This window comes from Panthera leo, chromosome F3 (assembly GCF_018350215.1).
Source record: "Panthera leo isolate Ple1 chromosome F3, P.leo_Ple1_pat1.1, whole genome shotgun sequence".
Classification (NCBI taxonomy): Eukaryota; Metazoa; Chordata; class Mammalia; order Carnivora; family Felidae; genus Panthera; species Panthera leo.
In genome coordinates this window covers 27567866-27584105 of record NC_056696.1, presented here as the reverse complement: position 1 = coordinate 27584105, position 16240 = coordinate 27567866, and the positions used below count along the sequence as shown (strand labels likewise).

The 16240-nt window shown below is 36.8% G+C and overlaps 1 protein-coding gene and 2 non-coding genes across 7 annotated transcripts in view; all 3 read left to right on the top strand.

The window, feature by feature from the left end:
• Nucleotides 1-16240, top strand: part of XPR1 (xenotropic and polytropic retrovirus receptor 1) — a 215134-nt gene that overhangs the window by 178172 nt on the left and 20722 nt on the right. The gene's annotated exons all lie outside the window — the stretch shown is intronic.
• LOC122212517 lies at nt 6029-6170 on the top strand. The gene has a single exon (XR_006199193.1).
• On the top strand, nt 6247-6327 carry LOC122212507. The gene has a single exon (XR_006199183.1).

Below are 16240 nucleotides of genomic sequence, written 5' to 3'. Positions count from 1 at the left end.
CTATTGATACATCATAATTTGCCCCAGAACTCAGTAGCTTAAAACAGCAGTAATTTATTCTCATTTATGCATCTGTGGGTCAGCTGGGAATTGGTGGAACTAGGCTGGACGTGGCTGGGTAGCTGTTTTAGGCAACTGTTCCTGCTGGGCTTTTGACTTTTCCCTACATGTTTGGTTTTTGTCTGTTACACGTGTTTCACCGTGGAGCACCAACTAAAGGGACAGTAGTTACCCCAAGGAAACTCTTCCCATGGTACTAGCAGAAACAGTTTCTACTGCATACACATTTTAAGCATCTGCTTTCTTGATAGCTGCTAACCTCCTACTGGCTTAAGCAAGTCACATGTCTAGGCCCAAAGGAAGTCTGCCCATCCTGAAGCAATTATTAAACCCAACGTCAATGGGGTAAGAATCATGAGAGAAGAGTGTTGGGGAGAATGAATACTTTTAAACTATAACCTAATCTGACACAAAACAAATCAATTTTAACTAATTTTTTAATTGGAAAAGGATATAAACAGATAATTTTGTAGGGTAATTAAACATGGCTAATAAACATATGAAAAATGTTCTCCTTTACTGATTGCAAAAGAAATGAAAATTGAAATATTTAATCAAAGAAGTGATGATGCTTATTGCTATCAAGGATGTGGAGAGATGAACACTCATTCTGTTGATAGAGTATAAATTGGTAAGCAATTTGGTAATCCTACCAGGAGTCTTAAAATCATTCATACTTTTTGAACTAGTAAGTCCCTTTCCATAACTTTTTCTAAGGAAATAATTAGAGAAGTGGCTAGAAGTTAACTTATGTTTACAGCATTATAAAGAACTGAAATAATCTAATAAATGTCCATCAATAGGAATATAATATGGTATGTAGAATATTATATAGTAGCTTGTCAAAAGTAATGCAAAGCACCTACAAACAGTAGATGAAGAATAGTGATATTATTAAAAGGAAAAGGTAATATTTATTGAATATTTCTATGGCCCAAACACTCTTTTAAGCACTTAACATGTATTAACTCATTTAATCCTCACAGCAGCCCTGTGAGGTATTAGAATCAGAGCTGGATGTAATTAAAGTGGCGAAAGCACATTTTATTCAGGAAGTTTTGAAGTAGAGGAAAAGAGATCTCAGTAGAGAGGTAGGCTCAATTCTGAATATAGAACAGACAAATGGGGATTTATAGCCAAGAAGAAGGGTCAGTGGTTGGAAAATTACTACAAGGAAACATCAGGGTTGAGGGATGATTCTGGTTAAACTGACTTGACAGGAGGATTCTTGCTAAAGGAAGACCAGAGTGATTAGATGAAGGGTAGAGGATAAAGAATTTTGATATCTAGAATGATCAGATATTGAGGATAAGGGGTTCTCTCTAAAATGGCTTAATGAGATTCTTGCTACAACTAGGTGACATAGGCTTGACAAGAACAGACACCAAGTTTGAGGCCTAGAGAGCTTGGAGGAGCCTAACTAGGTTTAGGTTAGGGAGTGCATCTTTGTCAGAGGTAAGCACTTGTCATTTTACAGGTGAAGAAATTGAAAACAGAGAGACTAAGTTACTTGCCAAAGTCATACATCTGTAAAGTGGAAGAACCCAGGTTATGAATCTTAATAAAACAGTGGAGCCCCAAAAATCAAGTAGCTGTTCAGTGACAAAGCTAGAATTCATACCCAGTGATTATTTTTACTCTGTCATACTGCCTTCTAAGTTTATAGAATGCTCTGAGCTCTTCTCAAATGTTAAACTTGTGGTAAGCAAAGAAAGATCAGATAGAACAGTGTGGTATTCCTACACGTTTCAAATAAATTTGTTTGAGAAAGCACAAAGCTACACTGGGAGAGAATAATTCAAGGAGTACTTTTAAGAGGATAGGCCCATTTTCTGATCCTTTCATCCTAATGGCCACCACATTCATGGAAAGCCAAAGACGTTGCCAGGAACAGGAGTCAAAGACATTTATTAGTAAGAGCAAAGTGGAGTCAGCCCAAATATGTAAGTAATTTCTCTGCCAGATAATTGAAAGTCATTCTTGAATTGGAAGGAAGCAAATACTAACATACTAGTGTTGTTTCAAGTGATAAGAAAATGTTTTAATATGAATAATTAGAGTTGTAGTCTTTGTTAGGGTTTTAAAATTCACTTAAGAAATACCTGAAGGGTGCCTGGGTGGCTCAGTCAGATGAGTGTCTGACTCTTGATTTTGGCTCAGGTCATGATTTTGGCTCAGGTCATGATCCCAGGATCATGGGATCAAGCCCTGTGTTGCTCTCTGCGCTGAGCATGGAGGCTGCTTAAGATTCTCTCTCCCTCTCTCTGCCCCTCTCTCCCTCCCCGTCTCTGTCCCTCTCCTCTCTCTCTTTCTCTCTCTCTCTCTCTCCCTTTTTCTCTCCCTCTCTCTCCCTCTTTCTCTCTCTTGCTCTCTTTCCTCCCCTCATCTTCCCTGCCCCTCTCTCTTGCTCATGCTGTGCTCTCTCAAATAATAATAAAAAAAAAAGGCAAAGAAATACCTGTGGTAATAATTAGGTATTTGTTAAAGCTGGCTATTTTCTCTTTTAATTTTTTTGAATGTTTATTTATTTTTGAGAGAGAGACAGAGCACGAGCAGGGGAGGAGCAGAGGAAGAAGGAGACACAGAATCTGAAGCAGGCTCCAGGCTCTGAGCTGTCAGCACACAGCCTGATGCGGGGCTTGAACCCATAAACAGCAAGATCGTGACCTGAGCTGAAGTCGGATGCTCAACCGACTGAGCCACCCAGGCGCCCAAAGCTGGCTATTTTCTTGATATATATTGTTAAATAAGGAATGTTGCCAGCATGCTTCTTAGAATGTTGTGAACAAAATAGGAAAAGAAAGACTACTGGGGCGCCTGGGTGGCTCAGTCGGTTAAGCATCCGACTTCAACTCAGGTCATGATGTCTCAGCTTGTGAGTTGAAGCCCTGCGTCGGGCTCTGTGCCAACATCTCAGAGCCTGGAGCCTGCTTCAGACTCTGTGTCTCCCTCTCTCTCTGCCCCTCCCCTGCTCGCTTTCGGTCTCTCTTTCAAAAATAAATAAACATTTAAAAAAAAATTTTTTTTAAAGAAAAGACTACTGAGCTAATGCTTAGTTTCATTGGTACTTTGAGGTATAAGATACAGTTTTCATGGAAATTTTTAAAGGAATTTTTCTTATATTGAAAGCAGTATTTTCTTCACATATTAAAAAAAAAATAGGGCTGCTACTTAATAGGAGGGAAGATGAAGCATCTACCTAGTGTTTAACTATCACATGGATGTGTTTCCTCATGTAGTATTCTCAAGACTGCCTGTAAATACTTTTTAGTTGCTTCTGAATAATAACCGTAGGCATAATTTCTTTTAAAGCAGAATTGTATTGCTTGAAACTATTTTGTCCCTACTCTCCTTAAAGGAAATGAACATCTACCAAACAAAGTGGAATACTGAAGCCTACTCAGTTTCATAGCTGGTGTAGAAAGGAAATATGAACTGAAAGTCTAGGATCTGTTGTATAATCTTCTTTCCTTCTCAGTTATGAATACATAAACAGTCCATGACTTAAGATGGTTCAATTTAAAGATTTTTTGACTTCCTGATGATGTGAGAATGATACTCCTTCAGTAGAAACCATACTTCATGTTTTGAATTTTAATCTTTTCCCAGGCTAGCAATGTGCAGTATGATACTCTTCATGATGCTGGGCTGTGGCAGCGGCCACAGCTCTCAGTCAGCCACGCAGTCACAGGGGTAAACAACCAACACATGGAACTGTTCTGTTTCTCACTTTCAGTAGAGTGTTCAGTCAGTCACATGAGATATCCAGCACTGTGTTATAAAATAGGCTTTGTGTTAGATGGTTTTGCCCAACTGTAGGCTAATGCAAGTGTTCTGAACACAGTAGATTAGGTATATTGAACCCATTCTTGACTTGATATTTTCAACTTCTCATGGGTTAATTGGATGTAACCCCATTGTAAATAGAGGAAGATCTACCTGACTAAGTATACTTCCTTCCTCAAGAACTGAAAAAACTTGATATCTGAAATCAGTGTTTTTTAATCTTTCATTAAACCTTCTGTTGCAGAAAGTGCAGTGTCTCCACCTCGAGAGCTACATCCATCTCTGCTCAATTTAATCAAGTCTTCTGACAGTAGGAATTTCAAAAGCACCATCTTAGTGAAAGGCACTATATTGTGCTGAGGGAGAGAATGTAGGCTTTACAGCTAAGTGGACTAAGACTAGGTTAACTTAGTCACTTGCTAATTATGTCACCCGGAGAAAGTGACTTAACTTCTTAGAGTTAGAGGTTATAAAATTGAGATAGGGGTGCCTGGGTGGCTCAGTCGATTGAGCTTCCAGCTTCAGCTCAGGTCATGATCTCATGGTCTGTGAGATCGAGCCCTGCGTCGGGCTCTGTGCTGACAGCTCAGAGCCTGGAGCCTCCTTCAGATTCTGTGTCTCCCTCTCTTTCTGACCCTCTCCCATTCATGCTCTGTCTCTGTCTGTCTCAAAAATAAATAAACATTAAAAAAAATTTTTTTAATTGAGATAATAATTCCTGCCTCAAATTTATTATGAGGATTAAATTGTGTAAATATAGCATAATTGATGGTAGTTGGTTATTGGTATCCTTTCCATGATCTGTGATGAAAGTGTGAAAAAATTCACATGTAAAATATTAGGAAAGGGGTTGCAACTACAGACATGGAGGAATTCAAAATAATTATGAGTAGATATCTGGATAAAATGCACAGTTTATTTTTAGGAAATTATAAATTAGCAAAATAAATGCAGGAAAACATAGAAAATATAAATTATAGATTAAGGACAGCTTTCCTTATTCCTTTGGTTCTTGTTGAAGTGTCAGACCCAAATGTTTTCACAAGTGAAACCTTTCAAAACTTTGAGGAACAGTTTGTGCTATTTAAAGTGTTTCAAAACTTAGAAAAAGAAAGCATCTTTTTTCTTTTAAAAACCTGCATAATTCAGAGAAAGATATTCCTCAGTAAAACTATATAACCCAGTCTTACTCATGAATATACCTACAAAGATTCCAAATAAAACATTAGGAGCTAGAACCCACTGGAATATTAAAACAATAATATACCATGACTGAGATACTTTAGGGATAGTTTACCATGTCACCAGACTGGAGGAGAACAGCCATGTGATCATCTCAGCAAATGCCAAGGAGACCCTGACTAATTAAGAAACATATATGTGTGTGTGTGTGTGTGTGTGTGTGTGTGTGTGTGTGTGTGTATGTATATATATATGTGTGTGTGTGTGTGTGTGTGTGTGTGTGTGTGTGTGTGTATATATATATATATATATATATATATATATATAAAATTTGTAAGGATCCATCTTAAATATAGAAGTACTATATTTTTATACACAGACACAGCTATCATGACTAAAGGTGAAATATTATAAACATTCTCATGGCACCTGGGTAGCTCAGTCGGTTAAGCGTCCAACTGTTGGTTTCTGCCCAGGTCATGATCTCACAGTTCGTGAGTTCGAGCCCTACATTGGGCTCTGCTCACAGCATGGAGCCTGTTTGGGATTCTGTCTCTCCCTCTCTTTGCCTCTCCTGCTTGCTCTCTCTGTCTCTCTCTCTCAAAATAAAATAAACTTAAAAAAAATTGTTTTGATAAATAAAATCTGGACTAACAAAGATATCTGTCATCATCACTATTATTTAACATTCTTCTATTACTCTTATGCAAGAAAATGAAAGAATATTAAAAATTTCTAAAGCAGGAATAAAAATTAAATGTCAAAATTTATAAATAGTGATTGTCCAATGTTATCACTTTATTTTCCTTTTTATGAAATTTTTATGGTGAATGTATAACCTTTTTATAAACAGGAAAAACAGTTGTTTTCATTTAAAAAAAAATTAAAAGGCCTGCTGGAAGCCTAGGCCTCTGGGCCTGAGAGGGGCCCTGCGACTGGGAGCCAGAGGTGGGGGTGGTTGGCATCCAAGGGAGTATAGTAAGTGTCATAGGGCAGGGACGCCCCGAGTCCCCGAGATAGCCCCCAATGAGTTCACGGTATCTTCCTTATATGATCAGGCCCCATTGCTGGCATCGCCACTAACCCAGAGCCTGAGAAGATTATGAAAATGTGTCTGGCAAAGTGGGGCTGGGGACCAGGACCAGGAGATTAGGGGCAGCAGGTAGGCTGGAGATGAGGGAGCTTTAGGGAGGCCTCTGCAGCTGTAACTGTGAGACCTGGTCAATGATGACGTGACCACTGCGCAATCTGAGTTCTAGGAACCTGGTGATGGAATGTGCTGAGAGCGGACTGAGACTGGGCAAAAAGGTATTAATAATAATTTTAAAAAATTAAAAGGCCTGAACTGTATTTCTGAAGCTCTTTTAGCTCCTTATTTTTTTTTTTAAGTTTATTTGTTTATTTTGAGAGAGAGAGCATGAGCAGGGGAGGGACAGACAGAGCTAGAATCCCAAGCAGGTTCCATACTGTCAACGCAAAGGCTGACCAAGGGCTTGATCTCATGAACCTTGAGAGATCATGACCTGAGCCGAAATCAAGAGTCGGAGGCTTAACCGCTGAGCCACCAAGGCACCCTGCTTTTAGCCCCTTATATTTTATTATTCTAATAGAGCTATTTGCCAGTACATAGCTTCTTGGCACTCATTATTTCATTTTGAATCTGATATCAACCCTGAAAGGAAGTAAAACATTTATTATATTTTTTTAAAGCTAGGAAGGTTAAATTGCCTGACCCAGGTCACATGGCAGCAGTAGCAAAACCAGAATTCTCTGTCTCTGAATATACTCCTTTTTACACACTAAAAAGTTATATTTCCAACAAGGCAGCATGATGTATTGCTGTGATTCTCAAACTTTAGTATGTATATGAATCACCATAGATTGTTACTTAAAAATGCTTTATTCTCAGGCCCAACTTCAGTTATTTTTAGTAGGATTAGGATGATGACTCCAAAATTTGCCTTTTTAACATGTGCCTCATGTTGTTTCTGCTGACCACACTTAAGTAAATACTAGTAGAATTTAAAGAATAGAGATTATAAATGGATATGGTGTTGAGGAAATATGGAAACTACTGAGTTTGGATATTGCTTCCTCCTACTGTACTGTTTAGGAGATCTTGGACAGCCAAGCAATGAATAGCAGGGAAGCAATAGAACGTATTAAATGAGAACATGGGCTTTGGATCAGTACCTTGGGCATGTTACCTGATAACAGCAGTCCCCGTTTCATAAAAAGGCTCTAAGGAAATAGGTGTAAAGTTCCTTAGGGAGGAATGAGAAAGCAGGGCAGAGACAGACCAAAAGTGTTATTACTCTAATGGAAGTCTCAACAACAACCCAAAAAACTCCAGAAAGTATCAGGGATTCTTTACTGAGAAAAAAGATTTTATGTTTTTCCATCAGCTTTTATTCTGCTTAAAGTAATTAGAGACTGTTTAAACTTTTTATTTTTAATTAAATCTCAAAGCGTATTGATGACTACAATTGATTAGATGGTTCCTAGAGTAAGTATTTGAATAGATGTTTCAGAAGTACTGGTAAAGTTTGAAATAATATAGGTTTTGCTCCTAACATTTAATTAGACAGAAAAGGTAATTTGAAAGAAAAGGTATTTGAAAGAAAAGAAATGAAGGTTTCTATAAAAAGGCATTACAGTCTTGGACTGTTTCACTCTGAGACTAAGAATTGTTTCAGATGGCATTTTTAGATCTGATATGTTATACTAGTATAGAATGTTGGCAAGTTGTATGGAAAATGGTGGAAAAGATTTTGGCATTCCCTCTCTCTCTAGGCATGCCTCATATTATATATATTCTCACTTCTTTTTAAATCTGTTAATTAGCCATAATGTAGAATATATATTGTTATTATTTTTACATTTCTAGATTCCATTTTTGTGATCTATATTCTTTATTCAACTCTAATTACTGTACCCTACTATTATTGCTGCTAAAACCTTATCCAATCTTATTTCCATTTTTAATTGACTGTAACTTTAGCTTGTGTTTATGACTTGATTTTTTCCAGTTCAATTAAGAAAAAAATTCCTACTCATATGAATGTACTACCTGAAGCTTTCTTACAGCTTCATAAAATAAGCACTTGAGACCTTGTCAGAAGTTTATAGGATCCACGGGGAACCTGGGTGGCTCAGTCGGTTGGGCATCTGACTTCAGCTCAGGTCATGATCTCCCGGTTCATGAGTTCGAGCCCCACATCGAGCTCACTGCTGTCAGCCTGTCATCACAAAACCTGCTTCCCATCCTCTTTCCTCCTCCCTCTGCCCCTCCCCCACTTGTACTCACCCTAAAATAAATATTTTTTTAAAAAGTTTATAGGATCCTTATATTGCCTCTTTTTTTTTTTTTTTTTTTGAAAGCCAGAGAGAGTAGGGACAGAGAAAGAATCTCAAGCAGGCTCCACAGAGCCCAACACGGGGCTTGTCATGACCTGAGCTAAAATCAAGAGTTGTATGCTCAACTGACTGAGGCACCCAGGTGCCCCAGGATCCTTATATTTCTTTGTAAAGTGATTATGGTTGATAACATTCCATTTACTTAATAAATGAAACTGTGTCTCTTCGTAGGAGAAAAGGCAGAAACACATAATTTTATCCACTCCAGAAATATTATTTGGTTGTACTACTAAATGAGTTTGGAAAGGCAGCAATCAATCTTAATCACTGAAGAGATCCATTTATTATTGACAAGCCAATAAATAAGAATTATAACAAATAGTAAATTGAATATAAATACAACTTAGTAGTTGAATTGCCTTCTTGTTTACCTCTGTCACATCTATTTTATTCAACAAACATTTATAAAACACCTAGAGTGTTTTAGACTGTGTTTGATGCTAGACATGTATAGATGAACACAACATATCTTTTAAGACTCCTTCTGGAGCTCCTAGTTTCATAAGGGAGAACAACAAAATAGAACGTAAATTATCAGTATTATGTAATGTACTGAGGTGGTTCACAAGAGGGAGTGGTTAACTCAGTAAGGGTTTTAGAGAAACAGCCAAGTTATATTTTTTAATTAAACTTTTTATTTTGAGATAATTATAGATTCACATGTAGTTGTTAGAAGTAATAGAGAGCTCAGGGAGCCTGGGTGGCTCAGTCGGTTAAGCATCTGACTTTAGCTCAGGTCATGATCTCACGGTTTGTGAGTTCAAGCCCCGCGTTGTTGGCCTCTCTTGCTGACAGCTCAGAGCCTGGAGCCTGCTTTGGATTCTCTGTCTCCCTCCCACTCTCTCCGTCTTCCCAGGGCTCCCCTGCTTGTGCTCTGCCTCTCTCTCAAATATAAATAAACATTTAAAAAATGTTTTTAAAAATAGTAGCCCATGTACCCTTCATACACGTTCTCCAATGATATTACAAAAGTATGTACAATATCACAATCAGGATATTGACATTGATACAGACTAGTGCAGAAAGTTTCTATCACCACAAGGATCCCTCATATTACCTTTTTGTCTTCCCTCCTACCCCCACTTTCTCCCATCCCCCTAGCAATCCATTTAATAATTTTATCATTTCAAGAGTGTTAATATAAATGGGATCATATAGTCCTTTTGAGATCTGCTTTTTTTCACTTAGCATAATTCTCTGGAGATTCATCCAGGTTGTTGCACAAATCAAACTTGTTCCTTTTTATTGCTAAGTAGTGGTTCGTGATGTGAATATACTATAGTTTAACCATTCACCCACTGAATGACATTTATGTTGTTTCTAAGTTCAGGCTGTTATGGACATAGCTGCTATAAACATCCATATACAGGTTTTGATGAACATAAATTGTCATATCTCTGTGATTAATCCCCAAGCGTGTGGTAGCTGCATGTTTAAGAAAAACTACCAAACTATTTTCAGAATGGTTGTACCATTTTACATTCTCATCAGCAATGTATGAGTGGTCTGGTTTCTCTGCATCCCTGCCAGCCTTTGTTGATGCCACTTTTTAAAATTTTAGCCGTTCTGATAGGTGTGTAATAATATCTTATTGTGGTTTTAATTCTGTTGCACATCTTTTCATAGGCTTATTTGGTATGTATATCCTCTTCTGTAAACTGTCTCTTCATGTCTTTTGCCCATTTTTGAATTGGATTGTTTGGTTCTTTATTGAATTATTAGAGTTCTTTATATTTCAGATACTAGCACTTTGTTAGATAACATTTACAAGGATTTTCTTTCTAGTATTTTTAATGATTAATGGGCCTGAGTTTTTAGTAGAGTTTTAGATTTGTGGAATAATAATTGAGCAGATAGTACATAGAGTTCCCTATACCCGCCCCACCCCGTCCCATCTCATTGTTATACAGTTTCCTCGGTCATTAACATCGTGTATTACATTAAGATTAACTTTTTATGTTGTAGAGTTTTGCGGGTTTTGAAAAATGCATAATGATACATATCTACTGTAACAGTTTCACATGGAATAGTTTCATTATCCTAAACATCCCCTTTGTTTCACCCATTCATCTCTTTCTTTCCTCCTTCTTCCCCCTGAGCAACCACTCACCTTTTTACTATCTCTACAAATGTGCCTTTTCCAAAATGTCCTGTTGTTGGAGCCATACAGTGTGTAGCCTTTTCAGATGATTCCTTTCACTTAGCAGTAGGCATCTAAGGTTCTTCTGATGTCTTTTTGTGTCTTGATAGTTCATTTCTTTTTATCGCTAAATAATGTTGTTGTACCACTTTTGTTCATTCATTTGCCTGCTAAAAGGCATCTTAGTTGCTTCCAGTTTTTCATAATTATGAATGAATCTGCTGTAAATGTGTGCTGGTTTTTGTGTGGTCATAATTTTTCAACTTAACCTAGGTGTACAATTATGATAAGGCTATGTTTAGTTTTTTGTAAGAAACTGCCAAACTGTCTCCCAAACTGGCTGTACCATATTGCTTCCTATCAGCAGTCCGTGAGAGTTCTTGTTGCCTGCACCATGTCAACATTTGGTAGTCAATTTTTGGGGTTTTAGCCAGTCAGTTAGGTGCATAGTGGTGTCTCATTGCTGTTCTACTTTGTAATTTCCTTTTTTTTTTTTTTTTTTTTTTAGCTGTTTATTTTTGAGAGAGAGAGAATGTGAGCAGGGGAGGGGAGGGATGGAGAGAGAGGGAGACACAGATTCCAAATCAGGCTCTAGGCTCTGAGCTGTCAGCACAGAGTCTGATGTGGGTCTTGAGCTCACATACTGTGAGATCATGACCTGAGCTGAAGTCGGACGCTCAACCGACTAAGCCACCCAGGTGCCCATCTACTCTGTAATTTCCTAATGACATCTGATGTTGAACGTCTTCTCATTTACTTATTTGTTATATGTGTATCTTCTTTGGTCAGGTGTTTGTTCAGACCTCTCCGCCATTTTTTAATTGGGTTATTTGTTTCATTATAGTTGAATTTTAAGAATTCTTCGTATATTTTGGATACAAGTCACTGGGTAGTATCTGCAGATATTTTTTCCCAGTCTGCAGCCTGTCTTTTCATCCTCTTAACATGGTCTTACACAAATCAAAAGTTTTTAATTTCTATGAAGTTAAGCTTATCAGTTTTTCCTTTACAGATCATGCCTTTGGTTTCAAGTCCAGGAACTCTTTGCCTAGCCCTAGATCCTGTAGGTTTTCTGTGTTTTTTTTCCTAAGAGTTTTATGTCTTATTTGCAAGTTTGTGATCCATTTTGAGTAAATTTTTACGTAAGGTGTATGACAGATTGAGGTTCGTATTTTTGCCTATGGATGTCTAATTGCCCCAGCAGCTTTTATTCGAAGGGCTATTTTTCCTACATCAAATTGCTTGTGTGCCTTTGTCAAAAATTATTTGGGCATATTTGTGTGAGTCTATTTCTGAGCTCTCTATTCTGTTCTGTTGATCTATGTATAAGTGTAAGGGGTACAGTGTGTTACTTTGATGCATTTATATATTGTAATATGATTGCTGATACAGCATGATCACATATAATTATAGTACGATATTATTGTCTGTTATTAGTTCCATGGTTAAATTTATAAGTATTTTATTTTATTGTTTTAATGCCATTATGGGTGGGTTGATTTTCCTTATTTCTTTTTCAGATGTTTCATCATTAGTGTAAAGAAATGCAATTGATTTGTATATGTTGATTTTGTATCCTGCTGATTTATTGAAATCATTGATGAATTCCAACTGTTTTTTGACTGTTGGGAGTTTTTTTTCTTTTTTTAAGTTTATTTATTTATTTTTGAGAGAGAGAGAGAGAGCACACGAATGGGGAGAGAGGTAGAGGAAAAGAGAATCCCACGGGGATTCAAACCGGGGCTCAATCCCACGACCCTGTGATCATGACCTGAGCTGATATCAAGAGTTGGATGCTTAACTGACTGAGCCACCCAGGCACTTCTCCTGGATTTTCTGTATAGAGGATCATATCATCAGCAAATAATGACAGTTTTACTTCTTCCTTTCTAATTTTGGATGCCTTTTATTTCTTTGTCTTGCCTAATTGCTCAGCTAAGACTTTGAGTACTGTATTGAATAGGAGTGGTCAGAGTGGACATCCTTGCCTTGTTCCTGATCTTAGGGGAAACACTTTCAGTTTTTCTCCATTGAATGTAATGTTAGCTGTGGGTTATGTTGTATATGGCCCTTATTATATTGAAGTCTGTTATCTTCTATACCCAGTCTGTTAAAGAGTTTTTGTCATGAAAGGATGTTATATTTTGCTTTTTCTGCATCTGTTGAGATGATGTGATTTTTATCTTTCATTTATTGATATGTATATTATCTTAATGATTTGTATATGTTGAACCATCCTTACAAGCCAGAAATAAATCTCACTTGGTCATGGTATATAATCCTTTTAATGTGTTTGTGAATTCAGTTTGCTAATATTTTGTTGACAATTTTTCATCTATTCATCAAGGATATTGGTCTGTAGTTTTCTTGTGGTGTCCTTATCTGATTTTGGTATCAAAATAATGCTGGCTTCTTAGAATGAGTGTGGAAGTGTCTTCTCCTAGATGTTTTTGAAGTTTGAGGAGCATTGGTATTAATTCTTTGAATGTTTGGTAGAATTCTCCAGTGAAGCTCTCTGGTCCTGGAGTTGTCTGTGTTGGGAGTTTTTGATTACTCATTTAGCCCCTTTCCCTTTTATTAGTCTGTTCAGATTTTCTATTTCTTCCTGATTCAGTCTTGGCAGGTTGTATGTTTCTAGGCATGTTTCTGCATTATGTAATTTGTTGGCATAAAATTGTTCATAGTAGTCTCTTATGAGTCTGTATTTTTATAGTATCTGGTGTAAGGTCTCCTCTTTCATTTCTAGTTTATCTGAGTCCTCTTTTTTCCTTAGTATAACTAAAGGTTTGTCAATTTTGTTTATTTTTTGAAAGCCGGCTTTTAGTTTTATTGATCCTTTGTATTGTTTTTCCGGTCTTTATTTCATTCATTTCTGCTCTGATTTCTTATTATTCCCTTCCTTTGAACTAACTTTGGGCATAATTTCCCCTTTCTTTTCCTAGTTCCCTGAGGTATAAATTTAGATGATTTATTTGAGATCTTTCTAATTTTTTAATATATGCATTTGTTACAAATGTTCCTCCCCAAACTGCTTTTTGCTTTAACCCACAATATTTGATATGTTGTATTTTCATTTTCAGTTGAGATAATTTTTTATTTCCCTTTTGATTTCTTTTTTGACCCAGTAGTTGTTTAGAAGTGTGTTACTTAGTTCCACATATTTGTAGATATTGTTACTTACCTCTTGTTGATTTCTAGTTTCATACCATTGAGGTCAGAGAAGAAGATTGGCATGATTTTGGTCTTCTTAAATTTGCTATGATTTGGGAGTGCCTGGGTGGCTCAGTTGGTTGATCTTCCCTGTCTGAACACTGTCTTAAAGGAATTCTACCTGTCTGTCCTATTACCATTTTCTTTTTTCTTTATGTCACTTTTCACTGTGTGAAATTACCTTATTTATTTGTATATCTGATAATTGTCTATGCCCATTAAGTAGTAAGCTTCATGGGGGCAGGAAATTTGTTCATTAATGAATAAGATTTACTACCATGTGCATGTAGTAGGTGCTCACTCACTGGATGGATGGGTGGATGGATGGATGGATGGATGGCTGGTTTCTACACTGTTTGACATGGCTCTGTCTCTCTCTGCCTCATAAACCTATTTAACTCAAGATTGTTAACTTTCAAGACTCCACTCAAGTAGTACCTCCTTCAGGAAGTTTTTCCTGGCTGTTACCCCTCCTGAAAGCCTGGTTTATTGATTGATTTCCTCCACTATGCACAGTTCTACATTTGTACTTACATGCTGTGTTTTTATTTTATAACTTTTTTCTTTTACACTTAAGCCCTTAATAGTTCTTCACTATATACATCCCCATTCTCTAAAATATACCTGGAACCCAGTAGACATTCACCATATGTTTGTTGAATATAGGAATAAATTTGTCTTTTGAGTTAATCTTATAACTATATAGTAAACAATGCAGCTTATAGTAGACATTTAAACATTTGTTGCATGAAAAAATGAATTCCTCTGTACTGTTTTTTATTACAAAAACAATGTAGCAATATTAAAGACTTGTTTAAGTTTTCTCTAAAATATCACTACCCTAATAGCAACTATTTTCCTTAGCCCGCTTTTTTCTTTTTCGTCTTAATTATACAAAACATGGATGTGTATATATCACTATAAAAATAGAATTCAGATAATTCAGAAATGCTTGAAAGTGACTCCCCTTAATAATCTTCCTTTATCAGGGATAGACACCTCTGTCTTTTTCTACAAACATAAGTTTATATACAGAATGAAGTAATATATGTATAGTATTTAAATTCTGTTTTTCACAGACCATAGAAATGTTTTTAATATTACTTCATGGTTTTATAGAACTGCCTTTTCATTTTAGAATTGAGATGGACATAGAGAAAGCTGACTAGTACAAAAAAGTTCCTTGGATAAAGATTCCTATGTCTAGTTTCCTCATTTATCCGTAGACCTAATGATTTCCTTTTTTTTTTTCTTTAATTTTTTTAATGTTTATTTATTTTTGAGAGACAGAACATGAGCAGGGGAGGGCACAGAGAGATGAGGACACAGATTCCAAAGCAGGCTCCAGGCTCTGAGCTGTCAGCACAGAGCCCAACATGGGGCTTGAACTCATGAGCTGTGAGATCATGACCTGGGCCCAAGCCGGACGCTTAACTGACTGAGCTACCCAGGCACCCCTAATGATTTCCATTTTTGTCTCAATCATTTTAAGATTGTGGATTCTCTATAATCGCAGAGTTGCAAAGAGGCAGAGTCTGGATTCAGACCCAGATTTTCTCACTTCAAATCCAGTTATCTTTCCACTTACTATCTCTCGAAATTTAAGCTTTCTTAACTATAAAACAGGAATAATAATGTCTTTCTTGCCTGTTGTGAGGATAAATATGATAATCACCTAAGAAGGTATAATACATGTGACCTCACATTTTAACTAAAACAGGGGAGCCTGGGTGGCTCAGTCAGTTGAGCATCCAACTCTTGATTTTAGATCAGGTTATGATTCCAGGGTTGTGTGATTGAGCCCCATGTTGGGCTCTGAGCTGAGCGTGGAACCTGCTTAAGATATTCTCTCTCTCTCTCTTTCTCTCTCTCTCTCTCTCTCTCTCTCTCCCTCCCTCCCTCCCTCCCTCACTCCCTCTCCCCCCCAACTCTCTCCCCCCCTCTCTTTCCCTCTCCCTTGCTCACACACTCACTGTGTCTCTAAAATTAAAAAGAAACATACATACACACTAAAGATCAAGGAAGTATTATATCTATTAATTTTTAGAGAACCATATTAATCTTACATTTTAGTGTTTTGATGTTTTAGGTTATGGGACTAAAACTGGATTTGCTAGATGCCAAACTCATTCAGCTTGCCTGTGTAGGTTTGGGTTTTGAAAACAGTGTCCAGTCTATTTTGTTTTTTTATTTAATTTCAGATTAAAAACCAGTAAACTGTTATCAGAGTAGAAAGATTTTGGTTGAAAAGAACACCATTCGCTTTCTGTTAACACAGTCCCACTTTTTTCATTTTTTAAAATACCTTCCCTGAAAAAAAAAAATACAATAAAACCAAATGTCTTTCCTGAAACGTGGTTCAGGATGATTTTCATATGTAATTTTCCTGGTTTCTCTCTCAGCACTTTTCCTAACATGTTATTTTGTTTTATCCCTTTTATGATA